Genomic DNA, 17,619 nt, shown 5'->3' with positions numbered 1-17,619 from the left:
CCTCAGGTCAGGTCTTGATCTCGAGGTTGTGGGTTCAAGCCCCTTGTCAGGCTCCATGCTGAGTGTGGTGCCTCTTTAAAAAAAAAACAAAACAAAAACAAAAAAGTTAAATGGGAAAACCCTTTGACCCAGCAATTCCACTTCTATGAATTTATCCTGCAGCAATATTTGCACAAAAATGCAAAGAAATGTGAAGAGTATGTAACTTCAGTACTGTCATACCAGCAACTTGTGAACAACCTAAATGGCCTTCCGTTGGGGGTTTGGTTAAAAATGACAGAACAGGGGCGCCTGGGGGGCTCAGTAGGTTGAGCGGCCGACCCCTGATTATGGCTCAGGTCATGACCTCAAGGTCATGAGATCAAGCCCCATGTGGAGCCTGCTTAAGATTCTCTCTCTCCCTCTCTGCCTGTTGCCTGTCCCTCCCACCACTTGCTTTCACATGCTCTTTCTCTAAAATAAATAAATAAATAAATAAATAAATAATAAATAAATAAATAAATAAATAAAATAAAATAAAAACGGCAGAATACTGCTGAGATGGGACACTAGACTGCCATTAGGAAGAACGTGGTCGGGATCCCTGGGTGGTGCAGGGGTTTAGCGCCTGCCTTTGGCCCAGGGTGCGATTCTGGAGACCCGGGATCGAATCCCACGTCGGGCTCCCGGTGCATGGAGCCTGCTTCTCCCTCTGCTATGTCTCTGCCTCTCTCTCTCTGTGTGTGTGACTATCATAAATAAATAAATATTAAAAAAAGGAAGAATGTGATCAGGTTCTGGGTCCTGGTAGATAAAATTCACCCATGACGTACCAGCAAGTGAAAAAAGCCAATTGCAAACAGGGTATACATTGCAATTCCATGTTTATAAAAAGTATTTCCAAATATTATGTGTTAGCAAGTGCGTGGGGCATGACCTAGAAGAAGATATACTAAGCTGTTTTAACAGTAGTTACTCTTAGAATAAGACTGACAATTTTCTAGATAGTTTTTGGGTTCTTTTGTAGTATCTGTTTGAATTTTTTTAGGAACATGGGTCACTTTTGCCATTTTTTTTGAATTTAGAAATTTAAGATAGAAGTAAGTTAGTGCCTGCTAAGACCTTTACTACAGATTCCGCTCCCCAGTCCTCCCCAAAGCCCTACTGAAGTAGGAATTACCACTGCCCCATTTTCCAGAAGCGGAAATTGAAAGCCAGAAAGTCTCAGAAACCCCAAGTTGCAGAGCCAAGATCCAACCCAGTGGCCTGAACCCAGGTCTCAGACTCTCAACCATGATGCTACTCTGCCTCACCAAAGACAAATGAGAGGTCACCCCACTTTGACTGTTAACACCAGAACCCCTTTCTTCAAATAAAGTCCTGATGGGAAGCCCAGTTTGTTAAACAGATGAGAGGGGACTGCTCTGGTAAAGACGTGAGCCTGAGAAGCCATTCTGCTCTCTCTGGTCCCTTCCTTTGCGGCGCATCCCTTCCCAGGACCCAGGAGGATTCCTAGGACCCATTCTGAAAATCACTAAGTTAGGTGACTGGGAAGTCCTCTCTCTCTCTCTCTCTTTCTCTCTCTCTCTTTTGACACACCACTGGGATTCTAATAATACTGCTTCCACTGAAAGGAATTGAAAGGGTAGATAAAAATGTGTTACTGGGTCATTCAAAATCAAGTGAGGAGTCATTGTGCTTTAAATAAAGAGTAAATGTCAAGTTGCCCCGATTTAGCCTCAACAAATAGATGGAAGCATTGCCCTCTGTATAAAGCTTTTATGTGGGCAACACTGTCAGTTTGGTGAATGCTGTTTTGATTTTAAAAAAAAAATCTAGACCCTCACCATCACCAGCTTGAAATAGCAGCTCCCCCCACCACCACCCATCCACCCACATCACCACACATACTTTATTTTTTGTTTGCCTTTTCTCAGAAGAGTTGGTAATTTCTATCTGTTATAGTCAAGGTTATGTGCCAGCACAGAGAAGATGCACAGTAGATGCCTGTTGAATGAATGAATGAATGAATGAATGAACACAGGTTTGGTTGATTTCCATGCAAGCAGGCACCAATAGATGGTCCTTAGCAACTCTGGCTCTGAGAATTGAGCAATAAATCAATAGTAACATTGGATTTTAACTCATCAAATAAAATAAATATCTGTGAGTCCATACTGATATAAATGGATGACTACATAAAGAAATGGGGAAGAAGGGATAATTTTTTCCTTTCAAAAAGAGTTCTACTTAATAAATGCAGAAGGAATGAAGGAAGCAGCAAAATTCTCACCATGAGAATTTTGCAGTATTAATGGCTAAGAAGGAGCTCCATTCGTGGATGCTAAAATTAGTGGGAGAATGTTTAAGGAGAAACAAGACTTGCAAAGTTGGAAAGTATGTCCCTCTGAAATATTTATTAATTACAAAGGAAAAGAATAATAACTTTATAATGGGAGAGTCTTGGCAGACACAAGTTTAACCAAGTGGTCAAGGTTAACATTCTCAGCAAGGGGACACCCTGATATCATGTAACTCCTCATGTGACACACCAAGGCTACATCATAGTGTCTGCAACACTTTTTCTAATATTGCACTTTTTCTAATATTCAATCTAATCATGAGAAAGTATTAGACAACCTGAGCCACATTTTATGAAATACCTGGCCAGTAGTCTTTAAAAATGTCAAGGTCATGACACACAAGGAAAGACTGAGGAACTGTTACAGATTGGAAGAGACCAAGGAGACATGACAACTAAAGGCGGTGTGAGATCTGGAACAGGAAAAGAACATAGTATATAGGAGTCAGCAAACCACAGTCTACAGGCTGAATGTGGCCCCCTGCCTGCTCTTGTAAATAAAGTTTTATTGGCACACAGACAATCCCATTCATATCTGTGTGGTCTATGGCCACTTTTACACTACAACAGCAGCGCTGAGGGATCTCAACAAAGACCACAGGGCTCACAAAGCTGAAAAAAACTATCTGGTCCTTATTGAAAGTGTTAGCTGACTCTTGCATTAGAGGAAAAGCTGATGAAATCCAAATGAGGTCTATAGTTTAGTTAATAGTATGTTAACCATGTTGATTTCTTAGTTTTGAGAATTGTGTGTTAGGCAAAACTGGATGAAAGTATGCGGAAACTCTACTATCCTTGAAACTCTTCTGTAAATCTAAAATTATTTCAGAAATTAAAAAATTGTTATGAAAAGTAAATAGCCTAGATGCCTGGGCAGGAGAGATACATGAGTGAAGGAGGCCAGGCTCAAAGCCGGCTCTGGGCAGCCACTGTGGGTGTTGGAAGAGGGACTTATGTCACTTGCTTGGGTTGCAAGAGATAGAAGTCTGCCCCAGACTACTCGGGGCACAGGCGGATGTCATTAGAAGTTAAAGGCTCAGGTGTAGGGCACCTGGGTGGCTCAGTGGTTGAGCGTCTGCCTTTGGCTCAAGTCATGATCCTGGGATCCTGGGATCAGGTCCCACATCAGGCTCCCCTCAAGGAGCCTGCTTCTCCCTCTGCCTGTGTCACTGCCTGTCTCTGTGTGTCACTTATGAATAAATAAATAAAATCTTAAATAAAATAAAGGCACAGATGTAGAGCTATGCTTCACTGGAGCCTGGAACCAGGATGGCCACCATGTGAGAGTGTGTGTGGTACTGAGAGTCTGATCCATGTGGGATGTGTGGTTGCATGTGGTGTGTACCAGTGTGAGAGCCTGTGTGTGTGTGTGCCCCCATACTTTGAGTGTCCTTCTCTGTGTCTCTGTATTTCGAGGTCTCTCCAGGTTCTCTGGGTCTCTCCTTGTCTCTTCCTTCACTTTTCCACTTTTCTGGTCTCTTATGCATCGGTGCCTTTCTCCCGGTCTTCTTGTGTGTCCCATCTTCTCTGTGTCTCTGTATGTCCCTATGCCTCTGGCTCTCCCTAATCCCTCTGCCTCCTCACATGTCCTCTTGTGTGTCTCCCTATTGTTGTCCTGTACTCCCCATTACTCCATTACTCTGTGTCTTTCCAGGTCTGCTGTGTCTCTCCTGTCTCATGAGGCTCCTCATCCCTCTGCCTCCCTCTGGACGCCCCCAGGACCCCTCCCTCCACACACTGCACACGTCAACCTGGGGAAGGGTGGAGCCACAGAGATGATGCCCCAGTGGCACCACTGGGCGCAACTTGACATCTCCCAGAGACGAGATCTGGATGCCCATCCCAGGCCAGAGTTCATCCCTGGTCCAGCCATGGTGACCGGGGCCAGGGTCATGGGATACAGCCTGCCCACTGAGGCCTGGGCCTTGGAGGGGCATTATTAAGGCAGACAATACCTCAGGGTTGGCCTGGCCAACATTACCTGTGGCTGGATAGATCATTTCCATGCCACAGAGGATCCATCAGAGGGAGCGGGGAGGAGAAAACAGATGCTCAACGATCACATTAGTCTCCAGAGCAAACTACCACACGCTTGGTGGCTTGAGACAACAAACATCTGGGGACGCCTGGGTGGCTCAGCAGTTAAGCATCTGCCTTTGGCTCAGGTCGTGATCCCAGGGTCCTGGGATACAGTCCCACATTGGGCTCTCCACAGGGAGCCTGCTTCTCCCTCTGCCTGTGTTTCTGTCCCACTCTCTGTGTCTCTCATGAATAAGTAAATAAAATCCTTTTTTTTTTAAGATTTTATTTATTCAGATCCCTGGGTGGCTCAGCAGTTTAGCACCTGCCTTCAGCCCAGGGTGTGATCCTGGAGTTCTGGGATAGAGTCCCACATCGGGCTCCCTGCATGGAGCCTGCTTCTCCCTCGGCCTGTGTCTCTGCCTCTCTCTCTCTCTCTCTCTCTCTCTCTCTCTCTCTCTCATGAATAAACAAATAAAATCTTAAAAGAAAAAGATTTTATTTATTCATAGAGACAGAGATATGGGGCTCCAACATCCAACATCCAACATCAATCTCACTACCCTGAGATCACGACCTGAGCCAAAATCAAGAGCCAGATGCTTAACTAACTGAGCCAGCTAGGCACCCTTATAATCCTTTTAATATGGTGGTGAATTTGGTTTGCTAGTGGATTTTGTTGAGGGTTTTTGCATCAAAGTTCACAGGGGAGATTGAGCGATAGCTTTCTTTTCTTGTGGTGTCTTTGCCTGGCTTTGGTATCAGGATAATACTTGCCCTCTTAGAATGCATAAGGAAATCTTCTCTCCTCTTCAATTTTTTGCAAGAGTTTGAGAAGGATCGGTGTTCTCTGAATGTTGGGTAGAATTCCCAGTAAAGCCGTTGGATCCAGGCTTGTTGTTGTTGTTGTTGTCATCGTTGTTGTTGTTGGGAGATTTTTGATTACTGATTCAATCTCCTTACTAAAGATGCTTTGTGACCGAAGTCGAACTCAGCTTTACATACTTCCACAGTCTCTGGCTTAATGAGTATGTGTTGTGTGTGTGTGTGTGTGTGTGTGTGTGTGTATGCCTATGCTTGTGTGTGTGCAGCCACAGATAATAAATAAGGAGATTTTCTGTTTTAGGAAAAAAAACTCCCTTAGACTATGTGTGACGTGGAGGGTACAGACCATCTTATTTGTTGTTTGGCCCCAGTAACTACTGCTTGATAACTATTTGCCTATAAAGAACACCATTTTCTCCCAACACTTTGTGCAAAATTATACATTGTCCTCCAATATCTATGCAACCTCCTTTACCATATCTTTGTTTAGGTTTCTCCAAATGCAGAGCCTGCAACAGGGCCCTGGGTGAAAGGAGTTTATTTGAAAGAAAGGAAGGGAATGGGGAAGTGGGATAAGACAATAATAGCGGTGTTAATGAGAGAGTAGCAGCTGCGAACAACTGGGGTGCATTCCAGCTAAGGACACTCCGGGAACTGTGTCTCTGCACAGTGGGAAGGCTGGGACACTGGTTCGCCAACACTGATTCCTAATGCTGAGGGTGGCTCCCAGGGGTGTTAATTGTCTTGATTTTCAGAAATTGGGGGTGGGGGTGGGGGTGGGGGGAGTTTCCTGAAATGAAGAGCGACTCAAGCACTTGGCTCAGGGTTCTGGCTCTCTCTATTGCTGCCAACAAAGTACGCATCTCCCAAAATAGTGTGTAAAATGGCAAGTTATTTTGCTATAATCTCTTATAACTCTAGAGGTTGTGTAGGCTCAGCTGGGCAGTCTTGCTCGGGGTCTCTCTTACAGTTATAGTTAGGTGGAGGCTGGGACTTGGAGCCTCTTGAAGGCTTCCTTACTAACATGTCTGGTGGTTGGTGCCGGCTGTTAACTGAGGCTTGGGTTCCTCACAGCATGGTAGCTGGGATCCGACAGCAAGTGTCCCAGGAGAGCCAGACAGAGCTGCCTTGTGACCTGGCCCCAGAAGCCACACGGCATCATTTCTGCTCCTGTCCCAGGGCACGCAGATTCAAGGGAGGACAGAGAGCCTGCCTCTTTGCTGGGTGAGTAGTGAAGACTCCTTGTGAGGCGAGCATGTCGAATGGGAAACAACGTGTGGCCGTTGTGAAGGTGTGAGCATCACAGGTGGGCAGCTGACCACATGCTGGGTATTGGCGCAGCAGGTGCCCTCGGGTGGGCTGAAGGACACAGGAGTGGGGGTGGCAACCACCTCCTCTACTGCCCCTCATGTGGGGTCTCATGTGTTTGAGTCCCTGAGCAGCTCTGCTGTCCCCTGAAGCAGCATATATGTCAACTAATAGTTGCCGAATGTAGAGATAAACATGGGTGTGGCCCAGTTATTCCTTTAACCATGGTGAAGCATGGCATGGACAGCAGGAGCAGCTGCATGGGGGGTGCTGATTATGTTCTGGACATTTCTCCAGAACATGAGGGATGGGTGCAAATGAGGAGCTAAGAGATCTGGCTTCCAGGAGCTACAAGGGAAGGATCCAGAGAGCAGGAGACCCAATTTCTAGCTCTGACCATGGGCACAGCCTTGACCATTCTGCACCTCCCAGCCAGCCAGACTTGAGGCCTACAGCCCCTTCTAAGCTCTGATATGCTCGATGCTTCATTAGCGACTGAGGGCTATTTGGTCCCAGAGACTCTCATGAGCTCGCAGTGGGGCCTTGGTGGCCACAAAGCTTGCATCTCTAATTACAGATGAGGAAACTGAGGCTCACTAAGCTGCTTGCTTGTGATATCACCTATAGGAGAGAGAAAGATGTTCAGGCATTCTTCTGTGTGTCAGACACCACGCTCGGGGAGTAACAGATCTGTCCTCATTGGAACCCTGTGAGGCAGATCGTGTGTCCATTTTAAAGATGATGAAACCAAGTCTGGCAAGTTGAAGAGATAGTCCCCAAATTCAGGCAGGAAGTAAGGTGTAGAGCTGATGTCCAATGTCCTTCATGGTTTTCTCACGACAGTGCGTCCAGGTTGGCTAACTCCCTCTCATTTTCGTCTGTACCCAACTCCCTCCCAATTCCCAGAGGGGCAGAGGATCTACTCCCAAGTTGGTTATTTCCCTATATGCCTGCAGAGATCTGGGGTGGGGGGTGGGAGGCAGGGAGTGCACTTTCTCCCTGGGAGACATTTAAGTGTGTCCCCTTCACACCTTGGGGATTTTCCACCGGAACCTGTGACCGGCTATTTTAGGAGAGGCTTCTACATCAGAGCAGTGGGGAGTGAATGCAGCTCTGTTTGTTTTGCTTTTTGTCTCCTTTTTCCCAAGATGTGTTTGGCAACAGCGTATGAGCCCCATAATCCTCCCTCCAGCCCTGTCTCAGCACAGCGTGTCCCTTAGGACGCCAAAGGTTGCCAGACAAACGTGGGGTGGGGTTAGCTCTGAGCTGGCTGGACATGAAACCTCCCATGACACCGTCTGGAGTGACATCACTGGGACAGGCAGGTGCCCCCAAGACAGCACCATGCCTGGGAGGGACTCAGGAAATCCACCACTGCTGGGGCTTTGCTACACTTTGGGGAGTCCCAGGTGCCCCCACAGAGGAGGCTGTGGCTCCGCACACCCCATCTCTGCCTCCAGCATGTCTCTCTGCTTTCCTAGCTCTTATGAGCGTCTGTGTATGTCCTGTTTGAAGAGACAGTTCTAAGGCGAGGGGGGCCACCCATCCAGGCTCCATCAAATCGCTCCCTGGAATAGGATAGGAGGCAGCTCAGAGACGGGGCAGGGTAGCCTAAGGTCATGGGGAGGTAGGCTTTCTGCCCCCCATGTACACTCTCCTCCCACCAAGAGCAGATACACGTGGGGATGACCCACCAGGCTCATCTCGTTCCTGGCTGGCTTGTCAGGACTGACTGTGGTTTAAAGCCACTTATACTTTGTGGACCATCTCTCATCAAGAACCGAAACCAGGTCATGGGGAGGGCCAGACGGAAACATCTAGTGTCTGTGGGAGTCCAGGAGTGCTTCTTGGGGCCACCGCAACAGCAGACCTGGCCTCCTCTTCCCTGGCACTGCCAGTCTTGTCTTTCCAGACCCAGAACGCCTGCTTCCTAATTCACCCCTCCCTGCATGTTCTGGAGAAATATCCAGAACAGAGCAAGCACCCCTGCTTCTGCTGCGTCTGCTGACTTCACCACACAGGTAAGAGGGGTCCTGCAGCTGCACCCCTAGCCCTTCCAGTGTTGAACCTTAATCTCCTGCCATCTCGGACATAAGTGTTATACTACTTCTCATTTCCTGGATGCTGCCAGCTGAGTCCCGGAGCCCACCCCCTGTCCAGTCTCATGGGTCCTTAAAACAAGCAGGAGGCAGGAGGGAGAGAGGGAAGGGGATAGAGACTACCCTTTACTGAATGCTCAGTTTGTCCCAGACACTCAGCTCTGTACCAGCTACCTCTGTTTTACCCTCATGATAACCCCTGAGGGGCTCTACATGCTCTGTTTCCTGGCTGAGGCCCAAAGAGGTGACACAACTCACCATGCTGCCGTGGATGAGTGGGACAGAGTTTGCATGATGCCAACACCAACACTTCCTCCCCGACTCTGGATTTCCTCCAGGGCAGCAGGGGAGACAACCAGAGAGGTCTGGGTTTAGGAGATGGAGATGTGGCTCCAAGCCCAGTTTTGACGCTGCCTACCTTCCAGACCTTGCGCAATTTCTACAGTCTCTCAGACCCTCAGTCTCTTCATCTAGAAAACGGGAATGACAGTGTACCCACTTCTCAGGTAGTTGGGCAAATTAAGCCCAAATACATAACAGGTTACACGGATACACTTCAGCCCAGCCTGTGCTGTTGGATGGTTTAGAGTCATTGGTCATTGGTTACCCTCCTGAAAGACGGCCTGGTGAGGGCTGGCTAGGCACAGCCCGCTGACACTGGCAGTAGGGCCCAGGGGCAGCCACTCTTCTTAGGGAGCCAATCCTTATCCACTCCAGCACCCACTGGGCCAGCAGGCAGGGCCCTGGCAGGAAACAGGGGAGCTCACACTCGCAACGGGTGACCACAGAAAGTCTAATGTGACTGTGCTGGTAGGCACCACCAGAGGAAACCAACTGTGCCCCAGGGCCAGTAAAAGTGGGGGCTGCCACCACCCATAGACCTGAAGGGTAAGAAGAGGGAGCAGATCCTGGCACCCAGAAAGAGCAGCAGATGATGCAGCCTCCCCTACCAGCTCCCGGCCTGGCAGGGAGAGGGTGGAGAAGCACTCCAAACTCTGTGCATCCTGCGCTCTTTTCTTTCACTGGTCAGACCCCGTGAGCACCCAGAGCACAGAGGGTCTGTGCAGGCCACCCTCCTGGGGCAGGGAGGGGGACCGCGCATGGATGGACGCAGGGGGTGAGGTGGGGACAGGGAGAGCATGCCCCCACCCCACTCCTGGCCCCAGGCTCCTTTCATTTCACCGCCCCAGTGAAGCAGGTGGCTTCATCCCGCTGCCAATGTGCCGCTTGTTTTTCTTCTCACTCCACCCGCCTCTTTCCCCTAAACTCCTATTTCGAATCTGCAGTGTTAATTGAAAGGCAGCAGCTGCCAAATTGCCCTCAGAGTGCAGAGAGGAGGAGAAAATTTGTGCACTGTTGGGGTGGCCAAGGGAGCGGGAGCGTGCAGAGAGGCCACTTAGCGCAGGGTGGGCGGGAGCCTGGGGCCTGGGGGCCAGCTCACCAGCTGCAAACATCCCCCAGGCCTCCCTGGACCAGGCTTCTGATGTCTCCCCGTGAATACATCTGCAGTTAAGTGTGGACACAAGGAAGTTGATTTTTCCCGGGCATATTTTTAAAACCTCTGTTTGGATGGCCTGTTGCTATTCTAGGCACTGGAGCCTCTTTTCCGGCTGCTTCTGCTAAATAATCAAAGGCAGGCACACCAGCTAGACACCTGCCCTCCACGGCCTGCCTCTCGGGGCCTAGGTTCTGAATGCTTTCCTCATTTGCCCTCTGCTGAGGGGGAATCCTTGGCTCCCTTTGGCTGCTGGGGGAATGGACATGCGGGAAGCTTGGAAGATCCATCCACTCAGCCCACAGGTGGGGGAGCTGAGCCTAAATTGTCGGCCTGGCTGGAACCACAGCTCGTCACGTGTCCACCCCACGTTGCTTGCCGGTTTGACCTGCAGATCCCTGAGGCTCCCAGGCTTTCCTGCTGCCAGAGCCCCTCCCGGAGCCTGCCTCGACTCACCCACACGGCCTTACCCAGGGCTGATGCTCAGCAGGGAGTAAACCCTGGAATACGTTCATACTTAGGAATCCGTAGCCCAAACTGAATCCAGAGCCACGGTGCTTGCCACAAGCCGTCAGGGAATGATCTGCGTGGACAGTGTTCTTGCAGTGCCAGCCCAGAAATCATCTGAACATCGCCCCTGCCCTAGTCTGTCACTAGCTCTGTAGACTGTTGGGGTCACTGGTCATTTGCTTTCTTGATCATTTTGTAAAATTGAGATAAAATTGGTGCCCCTGGGTGGCTCAGTTGGGCAAGTGTCTGCCTTGGGCTCAGGCCATGATTCCAGGGTCCTGGGAACAAGCCCCACATCAGGATCCCTGCTCGGTAGGGGTGCTCTTCCACTTGTGTGCTCTCTCTCGTGCTCTCTCTCCAATAAATAAATAAATCTTAAAGAAATAGAGATAAAACTAGCCATTTGAAAGTGCACAAGTCAGTGACTTTTCACACATTCAATGTTGGGTGACCAGCTCCTCCATCTAGTTCTGCAGATTTCTCTATTAGGAACAACCTGCGGAAACAGAATCGCACAATATTTCTTGTTCTGTGACTTTGTTCTTGTTTCTCACTTAGTATAACGTCTTCAGGGCTCCCTCCTTTTCATGGCCCACTAACGTTCCGTTGCGTCGTTACACCACGTTCCCAGCTCAGGATGCAGACCAGAGGCTCCTGAGCTGTGGTGGCCCGTGAGAGTGAGCATGGGAACCCCCCCCCCCCACCAAGTGCAGGGGTATCGATCTGGGGCCTTGCCAGGCACGTGTGACCACTGTGATGGAGCAGACTGCGCGTCTCCAGGCCTCTCCAAGATGCCCCCACATCCCCCGGAGCTGATCTGGGACTGTGTGCCTCCGTGAGTCCTGCCTCCCCCAGTGCTGCCATGTACAGCTGTGCAGGTTGTGCCTTGCCCAACAACGGCAGTGGTGGCTGAAATCGAGCTCGCTGTTGTCCAGGCCCTGCACCCAAGGGACAGCATCTGCCTTCAGGGGATGCATTTCCTACTTCGCACGAGGGCACCTGAGTTAATAGCAGCCTCTGGCACTGGCGCCGAGTGGCCCACACTCACTCCCCTGGTACAGATCAGCTCTGCCATTCTTCCACATTCGCCTGGACCTTCCTTCTCCCTGTGGATCTTACCCCTCTGACCTAGGCTCCAAAAGTCAGGAACACGGCCGGTGATCATACGTCACCCCCCTGCCTGCCAGGGGTCGCAGCCCACTGTAAGCAACTCGACCCCCCACCTCAAGGCTTCTGGTCTTACCCAGCCTGCCCTGCCCTCAGGAGTTCCAGCCTCTCTGCTCAAGCTTCTCTGGAGGACCAACACCTTCCACCAGCTCTTGAGAACTCCCCTCTCCCCACCAGACCCAGGATTAGGAGTTCAGACACCCCACCAGGCCCCTTCCCACCCCCACCCCTGCTCCGCCCAGGGTCCTGTTTACCTGGGATGGGCCCCTGCAGACTCCCTACCACGCTCAGTACACACACGTGTGCCCTGTCATGGGGCGGAGGTTCCTGTGTAAACACTCTCCATCTGGACCTCACACACACACACCCACATGCTCACAGTGCATAGATTACACACACACACGTGGGCCTAGTCTTTCCTTCCCTTCACACCTGCCTGGGGGCTGTCTGTGGTTAAATCTGACTACGAGACAGACCCCTGAGCATAATTACACACCTCAACCAAGCTGGGAGGCCCAGCAACACAGGTGCATCTGCCTTGTGGACACTGCGCTCCAGAAACTGTGAGCCTCTTAGGGTCCCCTTGAGCATGACAGGTTGAGGCCAGGGGCTCAGCAACTCTGGGTTTCGGGGAAGGTGGGGGAAACTCAATGGTGAGTCAGGAGACCAGGGAAGGAAGAAAAGCTTGGGCAGAGAGCCCCCTGGAAGCTCCTCTGGCCTGATTTCATGGGAAAGGTAAATAAATGTTTCCTGCTCACCTCTCGTTACCATGGTATTCACGGTCTCCTGTGAGGAGGTTATGCTGGGTGGTCTTCCAGGGGCTGAGGGCCCCTGGGGGGATACCCCGACCGTGCACACATGGAAGGAGGGTGAGAACAGGGCTCCTGATGGCAGTCCCCACGCTGGCTGCCTCCCTTCCTGCAGGAGGTGAGGGGCAAGCTCTGGGGACGTCTGGTGGAACCGCATGGTGGAGAAGGGAACAGCCAGTGCAAAAGCCCTGAGGCAGGATGGTGAGCTCACAGGCCGGGGCGCTGTGAGTCAGAACAGGCATGGGGCCAGGGCCCCTCAGCGCATCTGGTCCGTGTGAGGACTCTGGCTATCCTGCAGGAGGTAGGAACTCTGGGAGGGATTTGTGCAGGGGAGGAAGGACTCGCTTTTATCTGGACCCTGTCCTCTTCTGGCCGTGGGAGCAGGCTGCAGGGACAGGGCAGGGGTTGCGAGCAGAGAGACCACTTAGGCCTTATCAGCTTTAAGATCCAGTGCCCCCAGCTTCAGGACCCAGATATCAGGGTCCCGAGGAAGTGCAGGCAGGGTGCAAAGGGTGAGCGGTGGGAGGGACACAGAGTCCAAATCACAGCATCAGCCCACTGGGTTCAACTGCCATGAGGTCCCCAAGCCAGCTGTGAGACCTGTAGGCAAGCTCGTGTATCTTTCTGGGTCTCTATCTTCCCTTCCCCTCCAAAGTAAATAATGTTCGCTAAGACATGGTATTGGCCCTCCCCAGAAGCTGGTGGGCAGACATCTGTGGGTCTGATTCTGATTCTGTCCGCAGCATTACTGAGGTATGATTGACAACATTGTGAGATGTTTACAGGATACGTCATGACGATTTCACGTACATAAGTTTGATTCTAATTTAAGGTGAGGGGAGTCTGGGCCAGACGTGGGTGGGCAACGAGGCACTCACTCTCAGGGCTGGGCAGGTCCAGGTTGGGCAGAGGCTCTGGTTTTCTCTGCTCGTGGTCACAAGCCTTTGACCTCTTAACAATTCCTCTAGATCCTCCTTCGAGAGCTCAGGCACGTTCATTGTTCTTCATGATGAGTGCCCCTCTCCTGCAGCTGTGGGGAATATAATCTGAATAGTTTTGTCCCCAAACATTATGTTCCTGACTTGAGCCTGCGTACTTGCTGACTTTAAGTTGGTCTTGTGGTCCGCTGTGACACTCAGATTTTTTTCTGCTCCTAATTGCAGGCTGGATTTACAACTTTTTTTTTTTACAACTTTTTTTTTAATAAATTAATTTTTATTGGTGTTCAATTTACCAACATACAGAATAACACCCAGTGCTCATCCCGTCAAGTGTCCCCCTCCGTGTTTTTTTACAACTTCTAATGTGGTTTTTGGGAAATGTGTCTTTTGTTCCCCTTTCGATGGGCTGCTCACCTCTGCAGCAGGTGAGCCGTGCCTGGAAGCCTTTCTACAACTACACACCAGCCCACACAACATTGAGTGAAACTCGCCCCCTACCTGAAGCCCACCTCACAGTCTGTTGAGTAGGGGATGAGGGTGGGGGGTAAGGGAGGCCTCTATCTCTGAGGCACACTGGGTGCCCTACCTGTGTCTCCCACAGAAGTCCAGTGTGACTTTGAGGCAGAATGTTGGATTCACTTATCCTCTTTGAACCTCTGATCCTTCTAGAAAATTAGTAAGTGTAACACCAACCCCCTGCCTCTCTCAACGGCTTCATACCAACATGGGTCTGTCAAGTGTTCAAGCAGTTCGGAGAACAGCAGAACACTAAATACTAACCTGTGGCAGCACAATTATTGTTATTATTATTGTTATTTCCCCTAAAAGGGGGATAATCACTGTGACCTACTTAGGGGAGCCATTGTAACTAATGGCTTTGGAGGGCTGCAAAAATAGCAAGTGTCGAGTGGGATGCACTAGACTCTGGGCAGAGAGCAATCGCATGTGTGCGTGGAAGCCTCTTGTCTCGTTTCCTGTGTCTTGGTCAAAGGCCTTGGGAGCATTTCTGGGGAAAGTGACTCAAATGCGTCAGGCCCCCCCTGGGTACTGCTCTGTGCTCAGCCGGGGGTTAGCCATTCACTGTGGCTGAAGCAAAACGGGACATTTTCAGATGCAAGAGGTCTTGTGGTTCTGAACACAAGGGCAGGAATGAGGTCAGGCCTCCCCCTGGAAGGCCCCAGAATCAGTGCCTCAAATGGTATCAGAACGCCCCAGTCCCCTCTGCATGTTACATTAATCATTTATTTTTATCCTTATATACAACAAACACGCAGCTCAGGACAGAAAAGAATGTGACGAACACCCGCATACTCACTCACAAGTGTTATTTTCATATTTGCTCCAATTTTCATAAAGAAGTGAAGTCCAGTGGCGGCCCCTCTGGGCCCTCCCGCCCTCATCCGTCCTCCCTCTGTACCTGGACGTGACCGCTGCTGGGATTCTAGTATTTGCTATTCTCCTGAGTGCTTTCCTGCTTCTCCGCTACGTGTCTATACGCCCATGAACATTACCTCGTATCGTTTTGTGTGCTTCCATACATCTAATGAAGAGCTTCCCCCTGGATTTATCCTTCTGTAGCGTGCTTCCAGTTCACGTTAGGTGTGGGGCATCTCTCCGGGTTGGCTGAAGCGGTCATAGCTCTTCACGTTCGCTGTCGTGTTGGGTTCGGTGGAACGACCATGTTGCCATGTTGCCCAACATCAGTCGGGTTGTCCCGAAGTGCTGGCTGAGCAGTTTGTCTTGGCTGGAGCTTCCTCCGAAGGTGGAGAGGAGACGAGGGCTCGGGGGCAGGCCTCTGACGTGGGAGGTGCTCTCGGAAGCCGGCGGGAGGCCGTGGGAAGAATGAACTAATGAGTCTCACATTGATCTACGGCTCTATAACGAATGATCCCAACCTGGTGGCTTAATACAATACTCAGCAGATTACAGAGCCCAGAAATAGACCCACAAACACAATAAGTAATTCCAGATGGACTGGCTCAAAGTTACATTCCTGGTCTAGACTGAAAGTACATTTAAGTTAGATATTAAGACATGGTTTTCCAATGTGGGGCTTAGCACAAGTGGCTCCATTTTGAGTCTGTTGCTTCTTTGTCGGTAACAGTGTATAGTTATTCTGTTATTCCCATCACTACCGAGATACATTGGAAAGCATGAGTTTACACGGAAGCCTTCCTTTCAAGTGTAGGGGAGGAAAAAAAAATCAACGTTTTACCCCTCTACCCTTCCAGGTTTTCCAGCGGGCGGCCCTGTCAATTAGACTGGGAAAAGACAAATGTAAAGCAGGAGTTTATTAGCAGGTATGTCCGGCACACTCGGAGCATCTGGAGATGAGTAAACAGAGGGTGGAACTTGGGCTCATGTGGCATGTGAGCAAGAGGACAATAAATTTTCAGAGAAGCAACTAGACAGAGGAGGAGGACTTTAAACTTCTCGGACAGTGAATTGTGAGAAGGTAAATATTTGGGGGAACAAACAGAAGATAAGGCCTAGATAGTAAAGTTTATTATGTAGATTCCTCTGGTGCCTTCTCTGGACTGATAAGGATCTAGAGTTGTCTCTGGTGATTAACTTCTGTCCTTCCTTATAGAGGGGGCAGGGGGGCACCCTAAGAAATGTGTGTACTACTTTTAAGCAAGTAGAGGGATGGATGGCAGAGGGCTTTTTTATATCTGCTTCTTTTCAACTACCTTTGATTCAAAATAATCCTTCTGCCAAAGTGGCATGTTGGGGGTGGCATGTTGTGCTACCCCTCACGAGCCCGCATCCCGGGGTTCGTCTGGGTTTCTCCCTTTCCATATTCCTAACTCTGTCCTCCAACAGTGAGGCACCCGGCTCTCAAGACCCTCCCATACTACTTGCCATCGAGTCTCCTGAGCGGAACTCGGTCCCAGCTCAGTCACAGACTCCCCACCCTGCTGCGGCTTTGACACCTGTGCCAGCCGCCCACCCCTCCACCCACCACCACATCCTTGGGCTAGAAACCGCCTCTGCATCCAGGACACCACAAGGCATTTGGCCAAGATCCCCGAGGACCTGGTAATGTTCCTTTTCTCCAGCTGCCATGAGCTCTGGGAACAAAAGATCCCTTGGGGAGCTTAGTTTTGGGGCTGTGAGTTTAGTATTTGAGGCAGACCTGCAGAGGATTTTAATATACTCTCCCCACCTTCCTGATCAAATGACTGTTTATTTGGGAGAAGTGGCTATAGGTAATTGTGCTTGCAATGCACAGCCTTTGCTAGACCCCCTGCTAGTCAGATTCTAAAACTCTACTCTTAGAGAACACTTTGTGTTCCCTATTAAAAAAAACAAATGGCCCCAAAGAGAGGTGATTCTTTAACTGAGTGGAGGAAATGGACAAGAGTGGCAGTGCTACTTTGCTCCCCAGAAAGGGGTGAATAGTTAACTCTTGAATTGAATCCCACTCAGAGCTGGAGCAGAGATGTGGGGGTGTGGAGGGAGGTGGAAGGCGGACTGGAGCCCCCTGAGGCTGTCCGCTTCTGGAGTCAATGGGCACCACTTGCCCAGCTCTGCTACCGGGTGACTGCAGGCACCGCACCACTTGGCCTTTTCCATCTGTAAAATGGGGTTGTCAGACCCCTTTGAGCTCTTATGTGGGTCTGCTTGTATTGTTTGGGACACAAACCTCAGAGTGAAAGCCCTTTCTCTGAACCAGCCAGGCCACTGGGCAGGATCCTTGGGACACTGCCACCCAGGCCTGTGGGAAGTCACCCAGTGCCATGTGTGGTGGGTGGCCTGGGTGCAGGACCCTTGCGAGGGCATGGTGCTTAGTGGGGGTCTCTCAACCAAGGGTCCGGCATCTAAGAAAGTCTATGTGGAGCCAATAGGCAAAGGGGGTAATTGAGGGAGGCAAAGGGATGGCTGTAAACCAGCCCACTGTGGAGAATAGAGCGGGTGGGGAGGCGGAGTCATTAGCAAGTCTTTGATTTATTTTCTAAACAGCAGCATTAAGATATAATTCATATGCCATACAATTCACCCACCTAACGCGTACTATTTAGTGATTTGTAGGATATCCACAGAGTTGTGCAACCATCACTCTTGTAACATTTTCATCACCCCAGAAAGAAACCCTGCTCACATT

The sequence above is a fragment of the Nyctereutes procyonoides genome, unplaced genomic scaffold, assembly GCF_905146905.1.
Source record: "Nyctereutes procyonoides isolate TBG_1078 unplaced genomic scaffold, NYPRO_anot_genome, whole genome shotgun sequence".
In the NCBI taxonomy this organism is placed as follows: domain Eukaryota; kingdom Metazoa; phylum Chordata; class Mammalia; order Carnivora; family Canidae; genus Nyctereutes; species Nyctereutes procyonoides.
This window is presented reverse-complemented; position numbering follows the sequence as displayed.